Raw genomic sequence first — 6,001 nt, 5'->3', positions numbered from 1 at the left:
TTTAGCCTTAAAAAGCAAGGAAATTCTGATATATGCTACCATGTGGATGAATCTTGAAGATATAATGCTAAATGAATAAGCCAGGCACAAAAGGACAAATTATCTTATTCCACTTGTATGAGGTACCTAGGGTGGTCAAATTCATAGAGACAGGAAACAGAATTGTGGTTGTCGGGTGCTGGGAAGGAGGAGTGGAGCATTAGTGTTTAGTAGGTACAGAGTTTCAGCTGGGGAAAATGAAAGGGTTGTGGAGATGGATAGCGGTGAGAGCTGCTGAGCAATGCCTATGTTCTAAACTGCACACTTAAAAATGGTTGAAATGGTATATTCACCACAGAATAAAATGATCTGTAATTTATTGGGGAGGGCTGTACATTTTTTATGGGGAATCATTCAGAGTCAGTCAATACCAGGAAAAGAAAGCCCAATAAATGCAGCAGCAAGGCTGCATAGCACCTCAAAATTCAGGGCATTTCAGTATTTCTTTTAAAAATATCAATTATCTCACTGGATAAAAAAGTTCACCACAAATTAGATACTATATCCAGCAAGGCCTTTGGGTTTTTTAAACAGTTTAGAAACTATGTGACATAAATTTCATTAAACAAGAAATTATAGGTTTTTCTACCAAGTTCTTTATGCTGATTTTTACTTTTTAAAATACATGTGAAATTCCTAAATTTTTAAAAAAATTAGATGTTGAGGGTAGAGAAATATATATGTGCGGGGGGGGGGCAGGACTATGTGCGAACTCTCTGTATTTTCTGCTCAATTCTGCTGTGAACCAGAAACTGCTCTATAAAAATAAAGTCTATTAATAAATATACATATATATATATGGTGTGATAAAAACCAGTCATTCTAAATAGGCACAGCTTTGTGATTTTGGAAAAAATGTTAGTTCTTAGGGGAAAAGTTAGCATTTTCCTTCTTTCTTGCAATGGCAGGAACATCCTTTCCCTTAGTAACTGCCCTTCCAAGATGCTGCCTCGTTCAGAGCCTGGTTGCCTCCTGGGCTGCTCCTGTCTAGGAATAGTCAGTGCTTATTCCTGACACTCTCTTGTGACTGAGCTTTTCTGTGGGTGAATTTTGTAACATCCTCTTGAAGGTTTTTTGTTTGTTTTTATTTAATGGAAGTACTGGGAATTGAACCCAGGACCTCATGCATACTAAGCATGCGCTCTACCCCTGAGCTATACACTCCCCCAACCCTTGAAGGTTCTGAAGTGGAAATTTGTTTCTATGTTTCTGTTTTATAAAACTCAAAACTCAAACAGAAACATAAAAGAACATGCTATGAATGTTTCCACTAAACATGTTTTCTTTTGGATTTATAAATTTGCATATTCTACAGTATGGCAAGCCTTTAACTTAGAAAACATAAGAAATATATGGAAATAAAGAATCTGGAAAATGTCATTTGCTTGCATCCGATGCCCAGATTTCTGTCTTCTTATGCAATACCTATGCCTTGTTACCCCTCCCAGCCTCTTTGATGGTGCCCTTTGCCCAGGATTCTGCTTCCTACCTGACAGCAGGGCCTGGACTCCAGTTTGTCTAAGCATCAGGGTCTGACCATGAAAGGGTCTTGGGAAGTTATCCAAGCCATGGTATGCAGGATGCCCTGGAAGCTGGAAAGGGATTAGAAACAGAAACACCAATCTATTGTGGTAATCCAGAGACAGAGCATTGAATGTTTGCACTTTTAGAGACATTGATAAAAAACCAAATCGGATTTAAGAACAAACTAGATGCAGTAAGTGAAGGAAAACTAAACATTGTTTCCAAGGGTTTAGTTGAAATGACGTGGAAAACAGTGACTTTACTGAAAAACATGACGAATTTGAGAGGGAGAATACAAGGTATTTGATGACGAACAACATACGGTATTGAGGTGTGAACAGAGTGTTCCAGGGGAGTTTTCATGGGAGTAGTTGGAGAAGTGGGGCTCCAGGTGTGCAGGGCTGGAGAGAGGGAGTGGGAAGCCCTAACATATAGGCTGGTGTTGAAGCTTGGCACATAAATGAACTCCCCAAGGGGGTGTATGAGACAAAAGCAAAGGACCAGTAACACTTACAAGTTAGCCGTCGGGAGGAAGTATCTACAGAGACATCTGAAGACGTAGTGAGGTACCAACATAGTATATGATAATGGTAGTTAAGAAAGAATGATTATTTGCTATTATTTTTTGGCCCCAAATGGAAAATTTAGGCTTCTCAGGGCCAGAGATTTTGGTCTGTTTTATTTACTTCCACATCGCTAACCGTTAGGACAGTGGCCCACATATAGTGGTTCCTCCATACAGATTTCTTTATTGAATGAAAGAGGAAGAATGGAGAGGAGATCACTAGACTTTGGTATGAAATTCAGTTCCAGTTGTTTCAATAGAGCAGCTGTGACAGAAGCCATATTTCAGAGGATGGAGCAGGAAATCGAGATCAAAAAGGGGAAAAAAGCAGAAATAGACCATCTGATAAGGCTTGTGAGGGAAGGTGAGTGAATAAGAGAACTGTAGGTGTGCGTTATGATCAAAACCTGCGTGCTCCTTTCTTTCATGATACAGATACCAGTGCCTCTAGACTCGCGGAGTCACCCTAATTTTAGTTCTGAAGTAAACTGGACCCAGCTCCGCATCCCACAGGGAGCAGAAACGCAGCATTCCTTATTTCAGCCTCTTCTCTCCCACAGGAACACCTCTGGGGATTTTCTGGACCTGGCCGTGTCCTAGTCCCCTTTGGCTCCAATTACCTCCCTCGACTGATTTTGGAACCCCCTACCTTGCCTCCCGCAGCCCGTTTCTTCTCTCTGCTCCACGCTGGCCAACGTGGGGCACCGACAGCCTTGGCCTCAGACAGTCCTGGCCTCCTCCCAGTGTGATTCATAAAGGAGATCCGGTGTCGTAGACTTTTACCAACGTTCTTGAGGCAACAAAAGGATCCCCCACGTACAAACGGCCCTATTATTTTTCCTTTTTTTATTGTATAACAAACATTCAGAAAAATCTATAAGTTATAACTGTAAAGCTCAGCGATCTTTCACACACTGATCAGAGATGTGACCGGCACCCAGATCAGGACATAGCACGTTAGCAGCATTCAGCAGTTCCCTCGCTGGGTCCCCTTCTGGTTAAGAGCCCCCCAAGGATAATCACCACCCTGACTTTTAACACCAAAGATCAGTTTTACTTATTTCAACCTTTACATTGAAAGGAATCCTAGCAAGCATTCTTTTGCATCTGGCTTCTTTTGCTCAAAATTACACTTGTGAGATTCATTCTCATTATCACTTGAAACTGTACTTTACTCCTTATCATGTTTGCATTTGTACTTCAGTATTTATAGTATTCCCTCCCATGAATGTGACACATTTTTATTTATCTGTTCTATGGCTGATGGGCACATAGGTAGTTTCCAGTTTGGGGCTATTATGGATATAGCGCTGTAAATGTTCTTGTGTATATTTTTGATAAACATTTGTACTCATTTTGGGGGAATGCAAAAACACCCCTATTCTTAGTGAGCCTAGGAATCTGTCACTAGCTGACTTTCTTTAACATCATGTTTCCTTGGGCCCTCAGTTCTGTCTTCCTTTACATCATTTTTCTTACCATCCTATGAATTTCTTTACTTCTCTCACTCAGGATGCCCCAGAAACTCAATTCCCATTACCTTTTACAGCAAACAATTTAGCTGTTGCCATTACTGAGTATGAACATACCTCTGCATAGACCAGACAACGGGATCCCATACGTGGGCAATGGACTTATTATTAGAATATATACTTTTCACCTAGAATAAACTCTGTTTAACCTCCCTCCAAAAAAAAAAAAAAAGTAGATTCTAAAAATTCTCATCACAAGATCTTGTCTTTTTATTATATCTATATGAGGTGATGGGTGCTAGCTAAGCCTATTGTGGTAATCATTTCATAATATATGTAAATCAAAACATTATGCTGTATATCTTAAACTTATATATCATGATATATGTCAATTACTTCTCAATAAAACCGGGAAAAAAGAATACATACTTTTCAAAGAAAGATATCATTTAAAGATATAGCTAGCTTTCAGGTAAAATTAAAGATATAAATAAACATTTCATGACATCTTTAAAAAATAGAAAATGAAGAAAACACACAGCTGGCTCAGTTTCCTCTGTATACCTGAAATATTTTATTTAGAAATAAATTAATGCATGTATCTAAATATGGGTCTATTTCCAATAATTTTTTTCAGGGAATAAAGTAGATCATTTCAACTGACATGTTTAGCTAATTTTTTTTCTGTTCAGGGATTCTTTCTTCAATTATATCTTTTGTTGTTACATTGCTTTCAGATACTCTAAATTCCTCTGGGAATATCTGTCACTTGGGGACTGCATCTCTGGCGTCTGCTCTTCTTAGTATCATCTTCTTTCTCATTTTGCACTTTAATTCCTTTTCATCCTTCTTTGTCTCACTCAAGATCCCTTTTCATTGCAACATATTGTCTTTATAACTTACTTTGTTGTCATTTTATCTCCATGTTCTCTTTTCATGACTTTTTTCTCCTGTTTCAGAGGAACCATAAAATCTTACATCTTATTGGTAATTGATAATTAATACCTAAAAAGCTATCTTCTGGCTATTGTAGTTAATTATTTTAAAAAGTTTGCTCTTACTCTAAACCTTCAGGCTGACCTTCCATTTCTCCTGCTGCTCCACGTCTTCATGATTCCATGTTGTTTTCTTTCCACTCACCCGTTCTGGGGTGACAGCACTAATCCTGATGTTTGCCAGTAGGCAGGGTAAGTGGTTTCCGCTTGTCCTGGTTCCCTGACCGCTTGGGCCTTGGTAAAACCCCCTTCTCAGATCTTCAACTGGAAGACCGGTTGATGTTTTAGAGCTTCTCTTCAAATCCCACCCTCTTTGGATTTAGCGGCATTTTCCCCTGAGAGGGACACTCTAATTTCCATCTCGGTTTATGCCATTGCCGGGTTCTTCCTGTTTCGGTAGCTTGTTGTTATGACTCTAACAAGTGAAATGCTAGATCCCTCACATGGGGGGGGGTCTCATTGCTAGCTCTCTTCCCTCTCATTTCCTGTTACGTTAGTTTCCAAAAATTTTAGTCTCTGAAGAGAAGGAGAAAAATAGGCCTTGAGGAGGGTTTTTTCCCCAAAGTATCCTCTTCTGCAGGATGGCTGCTGAGCTTCCTATTTGCGATGGTCTCTGGGAGGAATTTAGAAAGTGTTGAGGGTACAACCTTTCCCCCTATTTGCTTTCAGCTGGGTAGGTATACTCCTTTTATGGCGGCAAAATATGCATGAGGCACCACGTGGGATTCTGAAGTCAGCTCCCCTGATCACGCAGTCAGTAGGAAATCCTCTCATTTCCTGGCAACATGATGGCTTTGAGTCATGATTTTCTGTTATGATTTGTAATTCTTTTCTGCCTTTTTATGGGTTCATTAGTGAGAAATTGAAAGTGAACAAATCTGAAATGAAAAGCTACATCCTATACTTCGGAGATATGAGCTCGCCATGAAAATTTTAGTTAGATGACCTGCACAGAAGGAAAATTTGTGTCTTGGAAGCACTCAGTGACACGTGGTCACAAAGTCAGGAATGAGAAGAGTACGATCGATATTCAACCCCAACTCATGGGGTAATTTGTAAAAGAAATAATTAAAATAAACTCAATTGTGAAGAGTTGACTGTCCTATAGGTCAGGCAGGCCCTTCCTTTCCTTTTCTTAATGTCCTGTCAGCCCCTTGTCGTATTCGTTTTCATTAACACGTGTGTCAGAGGGCGGAAAGAGCTGACATTTCAATCTGTCATCTTCACTGCTCATTAGCAACTTGCGTAAAGGGCAGGAAAGGGGAGGATCAAAGGCTAAGTTGAGGTCACACATTTTCTGTGGCTCTCACTTACTCTGATGTGCCATTGGCACAGATAATAGAGAGGGGGCTGTATTAAGGTACTTTAGAGTTCGATGGAAGGAGAACATGGTGAAAATCTGCAGA

The 6,001-nt window shown here is 39.8% G+C and overlaps 1 non-coding gene across 1 annotated transcript; it reads right to left on the bottom strand.

Moving 5' to 3' along the window:
• Positions 1-1,131: 1,131 nt before the first annotated feature.
• Positions 1,132-1,205, bottom strand: TRNAT-AGU (transfer RNA threonine (anticodon AGU)). The gene has a single exon. It is a non-coding gene; the product is annotated as a tRNA-Thr (tRNA).
• Positions 1,206-6,001: the final 4,796 nt, after the last annotated feature.

Source organism: Camelus bactrianus, chromosome 8 (genome assembly GCF_048773025.1).
Source record: "Camelus bactrianus isolate YW-2024 breed Bactrian camel chromosome 8, ASM4877302v1, whole genome shotgun sequence".
Classification (NCBI taxonomy): Eukaryota; Metazoa; Chordata; class Mammalia; order Artiodactyla; family Camelidae; genus Camelus; species Camelus bactrianus.
The sequence above is the reverse complement of the archived record's forward strand: the minus strand, read 5'-3'. Positions and strand labels throughout refer to the sequence as shown.